General features: G+C 37.4%; 1 long non-coding RNA gene across 1 annotated transcript; it reads left to right on the top strand.

The window, feature by feature from the left end:
* The first annotated feature begins 7,074 nt into the window (after positions 1-7,074).
* LOC121307473 lies at positions 7,075-12,391 on the top strand. The gene is made up of 3 exons (XR_005948341.1): positions 7,075-7,321; positions 7,517-7,572; positions 11,073-12,391. It is a non-coding gene; the product is annotated as an uncharacterized LOC121307473 (long non-coding RNA).
* Positions 12,392-19,827: the final 7,436 nt, after the last annotated feature.

Raw genomic sequence — 19,827 nt, 5'->3', positions numbered from 1 at the left:
CTGTCTACTGTTCTCTTGCATTGCTCACTATTTTGTGGTTTACTATCAAATAGAACTGCAATTAGTGTGTGTGTAAATAAACAATCATCCTATTATGGATACAAAGAAGATAACACATATTTTAATAACCTTTTATTATTAACATAGACACAACAGAACCAGTAATGGGTTCCAATCTCTATGTCTCCTCTAACCAAGGTTGGACAGCTCTCCCTTAATATATTCAGTTGGAGAATTTGGAACCACAATGTTACGTGTTAGCTAAAGGAATGTTCACTCAGACAAGACTATTCACTCGGCCAAGTTTAGAAAGTGTTGCTTTAAACAACTGACATACTATTGCAATATTCTTTTAATATATTTAAAGCTGTAATCCCTGTATGTTTTTCCAGGAACAGATTACCATGATTGCACAACACTTTGGGGATGCCCCTGCTTAGCCATTTGTAGTAACTCTGTTCATGATTTTTGGGAAATTAGAGAAGAACATCATTTTTTAACAAGTAAAACGTCAGACAAGAGGAATTTGGCTTCATTTTTACTCTGGCTATTGACGCTGCTGCCTGCAACAAACTGCCAATTTCAGAAACTTCTTTATTAAATCCCTTTGGTTCCAACAGAAGAGCCCTGTAGTGATTCACTACAACCTGTCACCCTGAGGCAGAGCATCTCTTGTAAATCACAAATAATTTTGTCATGTTTCTAATCTCTGTCCTGAAGCTCATCCTGTCAATAGTGGGATGTTAATAGTCCACTAGCCCAAAACAATAGGAAAAAGTTCCATAAAACTCTGTTTAAGCAAGATTTGCCTAGTCTGAGTCTGGTACAACTCGATGGCTAATGACTCATAATTACCTGTTGCCTCTCGCAGCACTTTTAATTCTACAGCCTTTCAGATTCTTAAAAGCTCTATACATTAAGGAGCGGAGAAGAGCTAGGTCACACATTTTAAACACTGAAGAGGAAGAAAGAGGAATGCTGGACAGCAGCTGGAAACCTCTGTTAGATTAGCTGTCGAAGAGATTCCAATTACATTCTCACATTTAGTCTTTCACAGTCCTGTTAAATGTTACTGAAATACTGTTTAATGTACTTTTAGGTATAGTCTATGCTAACACACATCACACATATTACACAAATGGATACATTCTCCAAATGCTGTTTCCTAGGAATACAAGTTAGCTAGATTAGGCTCCAAGACTGCAACACATATGCTTGCCGCAACGCAGAAGCTAAGCAGAGATGGGTCTGGTTTGATTGGATGGGAGAACAGCTTCTGCTGGTGCTGAGTAGATGGTAACCTGAGCCAAACATTCTCTTACTGCTCGTATATCTTTATACAGTATGTTGGATTATCCCTTGATGTTTTGAAAACTCTGTCTTGTGGGTTATTTGTAGGCAAGGTCTGCAATTTTGAGGGCAACACAATAAGTGAGCAAGCGTCATCAGATCCACAATTATGATTGCTAGTGCAACAGAACTGTACTGTACTTGTAAGTGCAAATGCCTGGTATCGTTATTGTTTAAAGTTTCCAAGTGCTTTATAGTAGTTCTGCTTCTGGTTGGTGATAGTTCATAGTGAAAATTTTTCACCCCTCAGTGTTTTCTCAGTCATACGTATTTTGACATATCTTAATGAATTTAAGATGGAAAAAATGACCAGTCCCTTGGAGTTTGTAATAATGTGGCTCTCCTCTGATCTATTTTAGTGCAGTGAGTTAGCTGTTGTCTGAGAAACTGGGTCATCTGTTATCTGGTATTTGTATGCTATTATTGTACGCATGTCAAGAAAACAGTCCTAGATGCTGAATGCACCATACTGTGCTTGGAACTATAAAATGGGAAACAAAAACATTATGATTGGCTCCTGAGCATAAAATAAAAATAGCACTTATTATTTCTTATGCCCAATTTACGCAAATGTGTGTTCCTATTGATTGGGTGTTATCATACCCACTATTTAAATGAAAAGGACCATTTTATTCCTTTGGGCATGTATAGCAAGCTCTCTTGGAATGGAAACCTAGTTTTTAAGAAGCTTGTTTACTAAACTTGGCATTAAAACATTATTGATCTGGTGTTACGCCTTTTAATACAAATCATTGGGTTATGAAATGCTCTTTATTTAGTTTCTGTTTTAGGGCTGTCCCTCCCATGAGTTCTGTTTATTTTCCTCCTCTAAATGATAGTTCTTTCTTACACACTGCAATCAATAAACATATAATTACAGTTATTCACACACCCGGTCACAATGTGCACTTTATCCTCGCTTTCCAGAAATAACCTCTTGAAGAATGCAAGCAAATCCAGATCAAACACTTGTCACTGGAGGTGGTTATTAGACACAGTGATAGCTGGATACTCCTTTGCAGGGACATGTGTAATATAGCTTTGGTAGCAGCGCCTACACACTGCAGTTAAGTACACTGAGAGGCGCTGCATGTGTGTAGTATGGGTCTTGGGAAATTAAACCTCTGGCTTGTCTATGACATGGCGATAACATTAGGGCTGGAAAAAAGCTCACAATTGGATAAACACCGGAGACCTTGTAGAGGAATGTCTATACTAGCAAGGGAGATGTCACACACAGCAACTGTTTTTAACATAAAACCATATTTAGATTAGCAGAGTGTAATTTTTTTTTTAGGTGTACATTTTTTACTGCAAGGTTAACATTTATTTTTATTTTTTATCCCATAGTCCTAAACTAGGACTCTGGTTCTACTGTATAGGGCTTAGCTTTTCAGTTCATGAGTTAATGAAGCACTGTAACTGAGTTATACTTGTATTTTTTTTTATGTATGTAGATGAGTCACAAGTGGCTCAGTGAGTAACGATTGTATATAGAGTTTGTCCATTACCTTTAGCATTCCTTTTCCTTGTAAAAATGTGTTCATAAAGCAAGGCGGTTCTTGCCAAACATAATTATTTACTTAACTTATATTTGGAGGAAATCCATAAGTTTGTGACTATAACAAAGTTCCCTAGGAGATGCATAGCAAAATGTGGAAGAAATTAAAACCTTTAAGTTTACATTAGATTTTACATCCAATGTGAAAGATAGATTTTACTCACCTTGGGTCAAAGCTGTCAACCAGTGATGTATACACTTTTTGTTTAAAGCTCAGGGCCAACTGAATAGTTTAAATGTTTAACTGCAGGCTGGCAATGGGAGCAATTGTAGCATAAATTAAACAATTATCAATACTGTAACCTAACAGAGTTATTTTTGACTGCAGCGGTTCATACAGAGGGTAACCTATTCTTCGTGCTAAACATCTGTGCATTACATAAAATAATTCCTTTTCAGACATCATATCAGTATACAAACTTATAAAAGTTTAATGGGATGGGACAAAAATATATTTGAATTGTATTTTTTAATATATCATGTCCCCCAGTTGGGTCTATTCTTACACAGTAGTGTAAAACTGATGACTTATCCAATAATACAAACTTTTACATTTCCACAGAGTGGAACTCATCTGGAATGAGTGCTGTACCTGGATATAACTGCACTGGCTTGTGGTATTGTCCCTTCAAGTGTTTACTGTGGTAAACTGTGGTAAAAGTATAGTACAGCAAAGTAAATTAATTGTTTACTGAGCAACTTTACCATAGCAAACAGTGTAAAGAGTCCACAGCATACATTTAAAAACGTGAGATTTCCAAGCTGTTACAGTAAACCACACTGCTACAAAGCAGCTAACTGCCATGTACAACGCACACACGCTCGGTAGACTTTTTATGGTGTTTACTTTCGGACAGAATTTAAAACTAGCAAAAAAAACATCTGTGTAAAATAGTAGGTCTGTAGATTGGTAACTATTTGTCTGTTAGACTCGGTTCATCATCTCTGTGATTCAATTCAAGATATCTCAAACATGACAGGAAGTCAATTTGAGATATCTCAAATTGAATTTGAGATATCTCGAATTGAATTTGAGATATCTCAAATTGATTTTGATATATTGAATTTGATATACAGGGAAGGATTAAATAATTAACAGAATTAAGCCTCTTCAGTCTAGTAAAGGATGCGATTTAAGGCGGATTAATAAACAATTAGAAAACCCAGAATGTTTTAGAGAGGTTGAGTAAATGTAAATTCAGAACAGATGTTTGTAATAAAGACATTAAGTAGTTTACCAGGTGAAGCTGTAACAGCTAAAAGTTACATACAGTTCCAGGACTAATGGAGTGTGAGGAAATGTAAGTGACAATTAATGGCAATAGGCTGTATTCAGGAGCAGTGCAGACATGAGAACTACCCTGATAGCTCTGCGAGCCCACCTCCTGACCTCAACGCACCCTGCCTTTCCATCCTGGGACTCTCATATAATCTGTGTCCAAGAATCTCTTAAGCTACACCCATGAGATCAGCGTGTTGTTATTTTCTTTTTAAATTGGACAGAAGGGAAGTGGAAACCATTTAGAAATACACAAATAGCCACACTACTGCGGTATAATACTGGCCACGATTTCATTTACCGGTGCTTAAAGTAAATAGTATAATAAGTAAAAAGAACCATATTTATAAGGCATGATACTAGGGAAGACCCTATTAATACTCTTACCAATAGAGCTATGTTATATATATATATATATATATATATATATATATATATATATATATATATATATATATATATATATATATATATATATATATATATAATAACAGTAACTTGTAACAGTGAACTGGATATTTCATGTTTTAAACAAAGGGTTTTGTTTGTCTGCATCTTTTTAATGGCCCTAAATTAAAATGTAGTTGTCAACTTTAGTACAGTTATAGCAACTGGATGAGGATATCCAAGCCTCAAAAATGTCCCAGATCAAAGCAGTGTATTCAAGGTTAGTTAATTATGGAATATCACAGATTTTGCCGGCACAGAAACTGACGTCAATTTTCTACATTTTCCAGTTAGATATATTTCAATTGTTTTTTTAAAACTTGCAGCAACCAGATAACCAGTTAGTAGAACAGCAACCAGTTGAGAAAAAATATGAAATGTTTACCATGATTTAAATCTAATAGTAAACCTGCAAAAACTGAGGATTTCTCCGATGTAAAATAGATCCAGCTAGCGTAATTGGTTTTAATATGATAACAAAACCATCACATAAGATCGTAGTATAAAAGATAGTTTGGAAAAAAACAGTGATTGGTACTAGCAAGGCAATCCGAAGGCGTCAAACTTCTGGTATTTTGTTGCATATTGCATATTGCATATTTTCAATGTGGACAGTTTTGTCATTGAAAATACAGCATTGAAAAGAGAGAATAAAAGATGTTCGCCGATTCTTTTTTCACTGATAGGTAAAACTAGCATTAAAAAACAAATACACATTGCCATATCCTATAACCAGAGACTACCATTGATTGAGTGTTCACTAGCACGTTCATGGTGCAGTTTACTTCAATGGAAGGTGTACGGCATATAATTCCCATAGGGGCTGAGAAGTTCTCAAAAGCCTCAATGCATCAAAAATTCCAAAATAGCAGCTTTGGGCAATACCAGAAAGAACTGATCAATTCACACAAACAGAAAAAGGTAAATAAACAGAAGCACTAGATATGATCTGAGTACCTAAAAGAAGCGCTTAAGTACTGAGTCACCAATGCGCAAAGTTGCCGTAGTTTAGTCAGAGTTCACAGCTGCAACCCTAGTGGGTAGCAATTAAAGCGGGTGGGAGTTTCGGTATAAGTGAGTCAGCTCTCAATGGAATCGATGGCCCTGAACATCGCTGTCAGCTGTTTGGATTTCACTCGGAGCTGCTCGGGATACCTCAGCTCTAATCCAAACTATGATTTGGCACAAACTTTTTTGTTTTATCATTTTTGGCGTTCCTGCTTTTCCAGTGAGTCGCATGGCTGAATACATCACCACTTCCTCCAGACACTTCTGTAACCTCCTAGCTTGGGAACAATTCATTTAACAGGCTCTGAATGTGCACAGAAATGCTGAGCTATCATTTGTTTAACATTAGAAGTATGCTTCATAACTGATTCATTTCTACTACCATTATATTGTATTTTATTTTTGTCTTGTTATGTGTTTTTATGCAGCACTGGGGGACAGATTTAAATAAATAAATCCTACTGCAGGCCAAATTATTATTATTATTATTAGGAACGAAACCCCACTAAGGTGGGGGTGTATAATTGGTCAGACAGACTAGTCAGTAATAAATGAAAGGAAAATCACTTAAAAATACGAACAGCAGCTGTGTTTTTAATTTTGGCTGTTGAGATACTGCAGCTGTTTGTAGCTCTCTAAGATAAAGGACACAAGTTAGAACATGTTCAACAAGCAATCTGGTTAAACAGCAACATGGTACATAACATTACATTGATATTTCATACCCATACCAAGTTACCATCTTAGTACAGGTGTGACCAGTATACACATGTGCTTAGAAGAAAGGAATAACACACAACAGTTACGGTCCAAGATCTGAGGCGATGCCACATCCCGTTAAACAGCCTAGGCCTATGGATATTGGACCATATCTGAACACCCTGCAATGTTACTTATAAAATGGCACCACCAACCCTACTGAACCCCTTTAAAGTCAATTGGTTGTCAAGTGAATCGGGCAGAATGGGTATGAAGGTGTGCTGGTATGGTGACATAACTGTGCGTGTTGGAATGAGATTATTCCCACTATACTATTTTATAAACCAATGCACCATTCTTTTATTTGTCCCACATAACTATGGATACCTATGATGGAGTAAAAGGATACCAATGTAAAATGAAGCTGCATACATAACAAACACTCATGACTGACCCAATTGAAAATCTCCATCACTGCATAGCCAGCTTTAATTGAAGTATAACAGTCAGTCCCAGCGAGTTAATATGTTGCAATTTAAATTGCATTTCTGAGTCTCATTCCAGTGTTGTAAGGTTTTGGCAGCTTCAGCTGGGATCTGGGACATCTTGGTCTTTGGAAGCAACACCTCTAAACATGCAGGTCATGTGAAAGAACACAGAATGTTGTCTGTCTGTTTTCACAACCCTCTTTCGCCAGGCAGGAGCAATGTCTGTGTAGATTAAACCGAAAGTGCAATGATCAGGTAAGAGCAATGTCTGTATAGATTAAACCGAATGTACAATTTTTTGGCCCAGAGGTCACCCTCTATTTCCAAGAGGAGAGTCAGCTTCAACGTGGTGAGACCTGATAAAATGAGATAGGGGGCTAAGAGTCACCGACCTCAGAGGGAGAAAACTGGAGCAAATAAAAAGCACATCCCAGGTTTTGACATGGTGGAGATCACATCAAGGCCTCAGCTACAGCATCTTGAAGCATGGTAAGAATATATTTATTCAAAATAAAGAACCATGAAAGAATCTTTTTTAATAGGCTAGTTGTCCCTACTCCCATTAATAATGAATCCCAGAGATGTACCAAGGCCAATCAGACAAAGGTGACATAATAACAGTCTTAAATTGAATTCCCTGAAACACTGTGTTTGTGTGTTTCTGGCTTTTCACCGAATCTGCAGCGAATCTCCCGCTGATGGACGACCGCCAAGGACCCCTCACAGAGACCCCACAAGCGGTGAGTCATTATACCATGAACTTCCAAGATGCCGTATTCGAACAGGACCTACTTCTGTAATTCAGAGAACTTTTTTAACCAAAATTATTGTTTTCTCATTTTTTGTTTGAAAGTCACATGACTATTATCTGCGAAGACAGTTTGGCAATTGCATCAATGGTGTTGCAAGTCAAGTCAAATCAATCTAAATTATGTTCATATAGTTTTTTTTTTCATTTTTCATGTCGCAATCAGGAGAAGATTGCTACTCATTCAAGGATGCTTGGTTTCAGATGTGTGTTTCACACAAGGCATAAGGTCGATCCACAAGGTATTAACTAAAACCAGTGATATTGACTGTATTGCTGTATTTCAGACAGAAATTCACACTTCTCTGTTCTGGGTATATATTTACATCTGACATGTGACTAGTTTGCTTTGCAATAAAGTTACTGTTTTCTTGAACGATAGGATGTTGGCTTTGGGTTTAAACATTGAGGGATGCTATTTCTACTGCTTACTTAGGGCAGAAAGCAGTGAGAGCACTGTCCGATGCTTTCTCTTCAAACAGAGCAATGCTGTACGCATGCTACTGTACAAACCCCAGATTGAAAATGATTAATTACAGTGGGAGGACATGGAAACGTTTCCACCCTACTGAAGAGACTGTCATTAAACAGAAGCTGCCTTTATTTATTTACTTATTTGAAGTTAGTTCACAAAGATGGCCTCTTAGTCATCCCACTACTGGTTGAAGAGAGGCCCTGTCCTCAGGCCAGATTGCCTAGTGAAGTCTCTCCTGGTCACTACGTTCAGAACCCTTATTCTTTCACTCTACAACAGGAGTCTCCAACCCGGTCCAGGAAAGCTACTGAGGGTGCTGGTTTTCGTTTCAACCAATCTCTCAGTTATTTAATTGAACCAATTACTGGCTTAATTGCGAAAATTATAGCGATGAACCGAAAGGAGACTTTTGGAGCATGTCACAACTAAAATTATGTCATTATTTACAGTAGAGCATAGCCTATGTGGTTGTGATTAATGGTAAATTAGGCTCCAGCCACAGGTGTATAAAAAGGGTAATCACGGTTGTTAATATTAAATTAATGTTGGAGTTAGTGGTGGTGAAGGTTAGGGCTAGGGTTAAGCTTTGAGATGTGTGCTGTGCTGTGCTATGCTCTGTAAATACTAGGATATAGGGACAGTAGTTTTTCCTGTGTTTTGTTTAGACCTTTTCTTTTGACACTTGTGCCTGTTCATTTGTTTGTTAGTATTTTGTTGGTCTAGTTTGTAATAAACGTACGCAATAGTGCTTAACTGCAGCTTCTTGTGTCCGAGTCTCTCTCCCTAATAGAAACATGCTTGCCAGTGAAACTACCCTGTCACACATCTATATTTAACGAGTTCAGAGGCTATAGTTCAGAGGCTGTAGTTCAAGTTGTAAAGTAATCAAGTGAGATCCTTTAGGTGGTTTCCCATGAAATATGAGAACGTACCCCCCAACCTCGTCTTCAAAGGAACCACCAGTCTTCTGGTAAAGTTCACAACGTCTCACAACACAATTAGTTAATGACACATCACATCAGGTTTTGTAAAAGTGTCTTAGAGTCAAATACTGTATGACACCTACTAATTTACTTACCCCAAACTACATTAACCCCCAAACACACTTACAAAGTGATTCACCCAGATATACAGTACTGTGCAAATGTATTAGAACCCCTCAATATTTCTCATTTATATCCTTTATATACTTACCTGCATGAAAATCTAAGAATGTGAGAATTTCATCCATGATATAGAAACAATTGACACTCGTGTGAAAACGTTAGACCACTTTCTGCTTTAGTTAGGCATACTAAACAACTTCTAAGAAGTCCTGCATGTTCCATACAATTTTATTTCAATGTTCATTTTATAGGTCTCAAATGCGCAGTTTTGAAAGAAACACGCTTATTTTTATTTTAAAACATGATATCTGGTACTATACAAAGTTAAATAAAACTGTTTGGAAGCCATGCTTTTAGACTGTCTTGCACGTCCTGGGCCATTTCAGCTGTGGAGTGAAATTATCTCCACCCCTTCGGCTTCTTTCCTGTAAATAACCAATCATCAGCTTCTCCTATTGACTGACATGCTTTCAGCCAGTAACGTTTGTCCCAGAAGACACTGCTGAGGTAAAATGACCCAGGGAGTCTAAGTGTAAGCAGATACCTCAAGAATAAGGCACAGAATTGAAAGATTCCTTTAACCTAAAGTAGAACCAGATACCAGATCATTTGTGCTATAACATGTGCTTCTGTATATTTGAGACGTCTCTATCTAATGGAAGTGCAACATGGCTAAGGAATAATTGTGTTAGCTACAATTACTTTAAGTCCTTTAGGGAAGTTGGGAGAGGAAATGCTCCCATCTTATTTTGCAATCTGATTTACACATAAAAACACTGTGAAATATTACAGGTAATGAATTAGTGAAGGCTCATTCCACAGTAAAGTATAGTACAAAGTAATTTTGTCTTTAAAAGCAGAAGTGTATACATGCAGTGTTTGGTAACTTTTCTTAATCTAAACAGCAGAAATTCTCTTTAACTCAATATCAATACTGCTTCCCCCCATGGGTGGTTTCTTGGCCCCCTTTATTAACTAATAAAATATACTATGGAGATAGCCTGGAGCTAGAGAGGGTCTATGAGTTTAAGGGCGAGGTATATACTAGATCCGCCTATACTTACATCTGTGAAGGCCAATGTTTTGTATATGTGGCAGATTAAAAAATGTGCATCTTTAAAACAAAGCTGGGAAGGTACTAGCTAGATATTTGCTCTTGGTTTTCTCTGTAGTAACGGATTGAGACTTGCACCTTACCTAATCCATGTCCGCTGGCTCTGGTGTGTGCTGTGAAATTCCTCCTCCAAATAAAGCCACCATCACCCCACCCTCAGCAAACAGCCAGTAACAGTAATTTAGCAGGTTTGCAGACAGAAGCGAAACAGAGCTTCAATTCAGCTCCTGGCAACTGGATCTTCCACTAACACAGAGGCACACTTATGTTTCTAGTTCCCCTGCGCTGGTGGGACTATGCAGGGACGCACTCCTTGGGTTCTCTTACCACGGCTGAGATGAGAATGTGAATGACCACGTAACCATGTTAATAAGAAAACCCAACCGACATTTTCAACGGAGGAAAGAAAACAACCCTAAAACATCTACAGTATGCATGTTGATTATGATGCAACTTGCACTGTCATATCCTGTGTTGGACACAAAGGGCTGCTTTCTGGAGCCATATTTTCCCAGTTGTTCTAAAATGAAAGGTACAATTTATATATCCTGCATCTCAAGAGTTATATAGTGGAGGGTCTTCTGTATACTATAACTTTACTTTATACTACTGCCTGTTACCCAAATGTGTTCAGGTTTGCTATGTTTTTACTGTTGCAGAAGCCTAAACTACTGCTGTGAAAAAAAGGAAACACATTGTGACCAATTATTTTACCCCCTTTTTCCTTCCCAATTTAGAATGTTACGTTCCATCACAGCAGCGACTACCCGCAACAACTCAGGAGGACTGAAAGTCAGCGGGCTTCTTTAAATCCCACCACCAAGCCTTTCTTTACACCCAGGAGCTCGACAGTATGTCAGTCAGCTATCGGTCTCTGAAGGACAAAGACCAGCCCTGTTGGTGTCTGCTTGACACACCGAGCACCTAGCCAGTAGAGCTTGACATAGTACGACGAAGTGACTAAATCATTGCAGCTCCAAAAACCCAGTTTACATTTTCCAGCTCGAATGTTGCTTCTGCAGTAGACTTGTTAATCAAGATCGGCAAATTGGTGCGAATGGGATTCAAACAAACAAGTTCCAGCTCACTATCGTGACTGCAATCGAACAAAAAAATCCCCAGAAAAACACGGAAAATACAAGTAATCTACAAAAATATTACTTCATGTTTTTAACTAATTGCTGTGTCTGGTGGGAAAAAAAATAATCTAAATTTGAAGCTAACTTTAAATATTCATTTGAGATATATTCTCTGTGCAGTCACTCTGATTTCATGGAGAAAAATCTCTAATTCTATCAAATAATGTGTGTTTTGAGAAGAACTGGCAAAGAGGTAGAATTTTATGCATCCCCAAAGCTCGATTTAAACTGAAATGTATGCATATAGATTTGTAATTGTTTAATACTGGCTTCCAGAAAAGAGAGCTCAAAGAAACAGCGGTAAGAAATAATAAAATGGTGATAAAGCATGGAAGAAACAAATCTAATTGAAGGATCCTAAATGCTTGGCTTAAACACAAAAGAAATAAAGCATTTAATCACTGCAATATTTAGTGCCAAATATATCCAATGCCATGTGTCTGCAAAGTGACAACACCTACCTACATTACCCTTAATTACTGGTGGTTTTGTGTTGTGTAACTACAGTTTGGTTAGACACAACCTTGTTAAATCAGAACCTCAGACACAGTTTACACATGGAAACCTGCTTTAGCCACTGATGTTTATAAGACCAATGAAACCCAACACAATCTATGTGATTATGGTGAAAACCATATCTACTACTGCATTACAACATGCCAGTTTTGTGTACGTCTGGGTGCATCGTGTGAGTATGTGATGAGTTAGGAGAGTAGCTATGATGTTTGGTAGCAAGTTCAGAGAACACAAGTGAATTCTAATTAAATACCTAAAGACTATAAGGAGGAATTTTACATGCATTTGTATGTGCGTACTACTGCTTTGTTCATGTTGAGGTTTGCAGTTTCACATGTAGACAGATGCAAGGCATTTCTGTGAAGTTTACATTTGCGTAGGTAAATAGTGAAAACATGTACAATTACAGGGCAAATGAAGACTGAAATCAAATAAGTGTGCTAAACAAAAAGACAAGAAATACAGAAGTTTAAAAATGTAATCCAACATTTATTTTTTTCTTATGGATGTAGCTATTGCTAAATGTCTTCAGTGCTTATAAAACAGGTTTTGATGTTAAAGATTTAAGTTGTTGCAGTCATAGGTCATATTATTATTATTATTATTATTATTATTATTATTATTATTATTATTATTATGGTTCTGGTAACATGAATAAACTGCTCTCCTTTTGCTCTTGTATTTTAGCTTGTCACCAGAACCCCCTCAATAAAATAACAGCCTTATACAGAGTAGATTATTATTATTACTATAGCTGTTTCTCACAGTACAATAGACTCTTATTAACCCAAATCCGTTAGTCTGAGCTGACCTGTAATCCAAACCAGGCAGATATAATGCAATGCATATTGATAGAAATTGTAGAAAACACATTTTGTAATTCAGTGACAAGTGCATAAAACATGTTCACTGTCCAATGCATTTTTAATACAGTACAGATTCCATTAGTACTCAGAACACATCACAAAGACATCAAAGTCCTCCTCGCGGTCTTGGACATACTAACGATAAAAAGGTGCTTGTAGCAAAATAATTTATTGCAAGCGTTCTGGCTGGAAGGATGCTGACACAGCAGTCTTTTGGGGTGTTGTGCCAAGCTGGATATCAGTGACAACATCTCGATCATCATAGCCAACTAACCAAACAGATTGACAAAAGCTTTTTCTTTGTGGTTTGCAGCAGTTTTACAGAAACACTATGGTGTGTTGGATGGTTATCACATTGACCACCAGAGAAGTCCATGTGAATTAGGGTACATTGTAAAACAAGGATAGGTGACTTTGGCATTTCTAAATAGTTAAGGACATGATAGTTCTTAACTATTACAAGAAACCAGTTATTAAATAAAATGAAAACCCTCCCCGAGTGCCAATGTACTTTTTAATTATACCTCATACACTTGTAATAAAAGGGCACTGCAGTCCAGGATTGGAGTTACCTAGCCCTGCATTAAACCAACACCTATACTAAGCATCCCTTAAAACTTAAATCACGTGACATGGTTACTAGAATACGTATGAAAGCACATCCCAAGTTTGTAACGAAATGACTTTTGTCAGCCCCTGGATGCTCTGATCTACAGTATATGTGTATTGTGCTGTAATGCTTAAGAGTGCAGTTTCACATGGTTATACAATGCATATACTATCTTTTATCATGGTTAACTACAGTCTCAATCATGCTTTAACTATGCTGGTTTACTTGGCTGATTTACCATGCCTTCACTATGCTTTACACAAACTTTTATAATGGATGTCTCATAGGCAAGTAGTGCTTGTGGCAGCTTCTCGCTGAGAACTGGGGAACGTCTCATACTATCCCTAATTGATATCCAAAACTTAATAAACGCAAGGTTTTCTTAGTAGTTCAATTGATCGAATTAAACCTCCATCCTGGTTATAAATAGCTGTAAAACCTGGATTATAATGGCCCTCCAGGACTGGAGTTGTCCATTCTTGTGTAATAAAGCTTTCTTTTTTAGTCAATTTGAAATGCCCAATTTAAAAGTCACTTCATTGCAGCAACCTACTTACTGATTGGTAGGGCAGCCCACCTTTGTTCCAGTAGTGAAGCCAATTGCCTAAATCACCTTGAATTTACCTACTAAACCCTGGAGGAGAGGCCCAGCCTGGCTAGTCTACTCCTGGGCTTGTTGTGCGCCTGAGCTCCCTCCAGCACTCCCTAACACATGGGGGTGTGAAGACCATGCAGCATTCCCCGTGGACCCCAAGCCCACATCATCAGCTAACGCTGTGCTCTTGCCTTTCATATTACACTTCCATCACAATCTTTGTAACTGTCGAGATCTTGGGATAAAAAGTCTTATAAAACAAGACATTTATAAGGCAGTAAAACAAACCTTTACACAACGTTGCAAAGCTAACTATGTACTTAAATTGAGTGTATACACAGCACAAGATAAGTGGACCTTTATGTACATTGTTTACAGTGAAAACTTTTCAGACTTTTCAGACTTTTCAGGCATTGACAAAGTCATCTAGTACACCCTGGGCCATACATTTACAATTTACATTTCTCTGAAATTCATACTTTTCCTCAGTTATTCAAGGACACGAGGAGGTACTTATTGAGTTGTATTAATGCTGGTCACACTTTGAAATAAGGGCCTGCTCATGATGAGCAGATGTGCCCCTCCTATGAAAAGAGGAAGCCACATGTTAGCTCTTTCATAATTAGACTGAATTACAGACAGTTGTTCTAAAGGGCCTCTAAATGTTTTTCATTTCAGTCCAGTAAAATACCAGATGCTGAGTTGCCTTGCCAACTAAATATAATTGTGTGTTTGCAAATATGGTTATATTTACTTTACAACTGCAAAGACAAACTATCTGTTTTGTTTTTTTCTAATTACACTTCAGAAGTACTTGTAAACAACTGAATCACCCTATTTTTTTCTTTGCTAACATATAACCTTCCAACAATATGTTCACTTGTTAACAAACTTAAACTGTAAAAAAGTTGAGTGCATTGAACTATCAACCATTGCATTGCTGCTTTACAGTGAAAGTTAATAAGGCTGAAAAAAATGTATAAGGACATTAAGGCATGTGATCCCAATATAATGAGATTGCCGTAGACACTTCAATGTTTGTGATCAATCACTCTTTGTTATTTGTATGATAGTCAGACCTCCCCACATTGACCTGGGCTCCTTCAGATAAAATAACAATGACGTGTAATCAGGATTTTACAAATCAACAAGGAAAAGACAAACCAACTCAAGGGAACGCAGAGCTGCAGCACACTGATTGTTCCTTTGTTTTTGGTTATCTTGAAATTAGCAGGAAGTGGAGCTGCAGCCTTGTCCGTGGAATCACGGCAGTCCTCTAACATAATGAAAACAATCGGCTGACATCAGCAGCAGTGAAGGAGGAATTCAAGTTTTGCAAAGCTCCTAGAGAAACACACTGTGAAGAGTTCTGAGAAGAGTCAATGAGCTTTGAGGGGCACTGGTCAGATCTTCTGGCTCCCTCTGCGTGCAAACAGAAGGGGGATCCAAAACGCGGGTGGTGATGTGCACTTTTGTGAAAGTGATTTTTTGTCAACTAGACAAAGAAGGCATTTCTTGGTTTTACTCAGAATTTCTTATTGGGTGAATTACAAACATCGTTATAAATAACATGATTCCAGCACATCTTATGTTGTGTACAGTTGTCATCTTGTGCTAACACACACACACACACACACACACACACACACACACACACACACACACACACACACAAACACTCATATTTCTAAAGTAAATAATAGTGGTAATAGGGTGTCTCTTATAACAGAAATGATTTTGCACAGTTTGAAGCTAAACCGCATGAGATGACATCTCTTATACCAGTAAAATACCCCCAACAAACAATGTATTAACCTAGATTAAAAGATCCACTCAACAAAGAGGAACCTAATATTTCCAAAGAATTTGAAAAGACACTTTTGTTGAAACGTTTCTCTACTACTGTAGACTAAATAGTTTCTTGAGTTCCAGTTTTCCTAACTGCAGAAATAAATGTTCCTCTTGAAATGTCCAAGGAATAACACTTCTTAATGATTAAGGACGTTACAGTAGTGAAATATACTCTATCTGTTTTCTCTCGTATTGAGCACATCTTGACTAACTGTAAACAATCATAAATTCTGAATTAACTTGTTACCCATGAAGAACATTGCTGAAGGCATTATCTGTTTCTATGTCCAACAAACAACCCCCTCATTTTGGTTATTAACTGGAAGCCAATACTGACAGCAAACTAGCGCTATTCATTAAAGGTGAAAGCATAAGAAACAGCAATGTTGCAATGCCAGTTACCTGTATACGATTCATCATCAGTGCCCAACTGAGTTAGTTTGCTTACTCAAAGTGTTGTGCCAACATTGATAACTCTGACTCTTCTACCTAGCTGTTAGAAGGGAGAAGCTGGATGCCTCCCAATGCTCGATTTCCTTCCCATCCATTATTTCTCAATTACCATTGCCTGATATGTTTTAACAGTATATATCAGAGCCATTTCAAACAGACCACTCTGCACTCTGGGATTCCCTGACAGAGACTCCATTCAAATCTACTTTCAATATTGTGCTTGCTGTTGCCTGCTTAACTGACCACCAGCTTCTCAATTTTATTCTGTACTCCCAGAATCAGAGCAGCGGCGTGTATTAAACTCATAACTCGGTGGTAATAGATTCCTGCTTGGAAGTCGTCTTAAACATTGACATATGTGCCCAGTACCACAAAGGCTTGTTTATGCCCATAAAACGTGGTCTTTATTTCTGTATAGCTGACTAGAATGGAAGTTAGCTAGGTCATAGTATCATATATTATACTCTTCATTATAAACACAGTGTTGGCAGGAAATTTGAAGATTTTCCATCACAGTATAATTGTGACTAAAAGCTCTTATATGTTAATCAGACCATCTTATTAGGCAACAAGACCTGAGTAAATTTGTATTAGCTAGTAGCAGCTTATTATTTGATAGGGTAGGGTAAGATCTGGAAGATAGCAGGCATCACTCAAATTAGTAGCAGCATAAATATTCCAGAAAAGGGGTCCAGAATCGACTGCTTCAGTGTTTCTCAGTGCTATTCTCCCCTCTTATACATCCTAAATCAGTCTTCCTGTTATCTGCAATGGGAAATTAAACATTTTGCTATGTAGCCTAGAGGGGTTTTGGGGGAACTTTTGCAGACAGAGAAAGAGGATAAGTTTTCTTTTTTTCCTCTACAGTAATAGGGTCGTCTGCTTTTGGAACATGTGAAATGTATAAAAAGGTTAGGGAAACGTGGTTGGGAGAAGGGCAAACTGCAGTGTTGTAAAGGAAGACATTTAGGATGACATTGGAGCCAGTCACAGCTACTCATATCTCTGAAAAATGACACACAGAAGCCATCTCTATTAATAAGATGAGGTTTCCCTTTTTGTTTTGTCATTAAAATGCTCATATCTTGGTGCAGCTGCCAAGAAATAATGCACATTTATTCAGAGGGATGGAAAGTTTTGTGACAGCTTATTGGAATGATCTACTACATTGAAAAATTTGTTTAAAAAGCCCCTAATGTATATCTGCAATACAGCATGTAATTTTTATATTTAATTCAGTCTTATAATCACCATGGAGATGTCTATCTTAAATCCCAAGCAGACTGCAAACAAATAGAATGTGTTATTACCATAGCAACCAGAAACATGGCAGCATAGTGACTTTTTTAAAAGCTTCATGTCTGAAGGTCAGTCCACAAGCATCTTCTGAAGAAAGGACTCGGAAGTGGCACTGCAATGATGTAATGTATGACTTTACTCCCGGGTTCAGGCATTTGCCCTGGAATTTGTTACACTGGCAATAAATCTGGACAGTCTCAGGAGGAGTGGCTAATCCTTGTATTCACCCATCCTGTCAAAAGAGGAGCATTCTGTGAAAATGTAATAATAATAATAATAATAATAATAATAATAATAATAATAATAATATATGAAACACTAGGCAACTTATAAAGCAACTTCTTGATGGGTACATTCTTAAGCAATTTTCACCATGTGGATAGTTGAAGCCACAACATCAAAAAAAACTTGGTATGAGCTCTTTGTCAAAATTACTTGAAAATGTGCCCTACAACAAGTTGCCAAAAGTTGCCTGGTGTTAGTGCAGGTCTAGAGTTCTCCAGGGTTATAGTGTAAGGCTTCTGTTCTAATTATCAATACACAATGCATAGGTTCAGATGGCTTTATTGCAATAGTAGGAGGTGCACAGAATAAAAAAGGGATAGTGCTGTGTTAAGAGTTACTTGCATCACCCTACATAAAGATCAACCCCAGTCAACATATGGGAGCTCTAAGAGTTCAAATGTAAATGTACGTCAATTCAAACCAATTTAAAGGCGTAGACACACATTTTAAACCTAGTGTAACTAATACAACTGACTTACTTTCTGCCTTGCAGTAGGTATCATTAAATATATAATTGGTTAATATCTGCAAGGAAGTTGTCAGTTTTGTTTTAGTTTACCCTGAACAAATACAAGAGCCGAATGGTCAGGTAAAATTGGATAATTGTTTGCCAACTGAACCTGACCAAATTTTAAAAAAAAGGCAGTTCAGGGATACTTGGCAGGGGAGAAGGCCGCAGAAAAAAAGGGTTTTGTTTCAAATATTTGTTTATGTGATTCCTGCTTTGCTTGTCTGACCTTGTCACAATGCCAGTTCTACTGTATAAAATACCACCCTCAAACACGGACACTTTGTAATAATACATGATAGTTTTATTTAAACTTTGAACTGGAGCATCGTATAACTGATTTCTGAGAGATCGCCTGATAGCGCAGCTGACCTGTGGAATGTATACCCCATACATACTGTATGCTAATAAAGGAAATTGAACTGAACAGAGTGAGATGCTGTTTGCCAAATGAAATTGTTCCTTAGGCATTCAAAAGTTCAGTTATATACAGCTTATAAGATATCATCAAAGGGACATTTTATGCAATGATCCTGGTGGATGACTATTAAAATCAAAAGCCTGGAGGAAAATATGTTTATTTAATAACCTTAATTGCAGTGGTATTTGCCATGAAATTATACGTTTGTGCCTTAATAATTATTAGAATTAAAATCCGTTTTCAGCGATTTGATGTTCCAGGATTTGCCTGCTTGATTTCATGGATGTCACAGGAGAGTCATGTAACATCAGTGTAGGAGGTTCGATAGTTTATTTAATAATAATGCCCAAAACAGGAATAAAGTAAATTACAGACAGTTCACGGTAGACGACAGCTGGTGTTTTTGTAGTAAACATATCGGAAGTGGGATGTTCCCATTCAACCAAAAAATGCTTGCCAGCGCTCTTATGATATTAACAAGCATAACCAATCAGCGTTATTCAAGTCATAGCTATCATTTGTATCTAGGCAGAAAATTGAACTGAAGGTTATGAAAATATCTATTCAAAAGCAGAAATCATCACGTTAGTTTTATAAAAATATCTAATCCCATCAAAAACAGAAGTAAAACTTATGATGTGCTATACCAGTGGTGCACAACTCAGTCCTGGAGGGCCGGTGCCCCTGCAGGCTTTTATTCCAACTGCACCCTAAAATACTTTATTGGACCTTATTAGAAGCTTAATTGGTCCAACTAACTAATTTAGGGTATGGTTAGAACAAAAACCAGCAAGGACACTGGCCCTCCATGACCTGAGTTGTGCACCATTGTGCTATACCCAATCATTGGCTTTTAACCCAATCTACGTCACTAATATCGATGCAGTAAAAATATTGAGAGGTTTCTGAAGCGTAGAGTTTAACATAACATAAATATTTGCAACAGTTT

This window comes from Polyodon spathula, chromosome 56, assembly GCF_017654505.1.
Source record: "Polyodon spathula isolate WHYD16114869_AA chromosome 56, ASM1765450v1, whole genome shotgun sequence".
In the NCBI taxonomy this organism is placed as follows: Eukaryota; Metazoa; Chordata; class Actinopteri; order Acipenseriformes; family Polyodontidae; genus Polyodon; species Polyodon spathula.
Note: the sequence above shows the minus strand (reverse complement) of the source record. Positions and strands in the feature narration are given on the sequence as shown.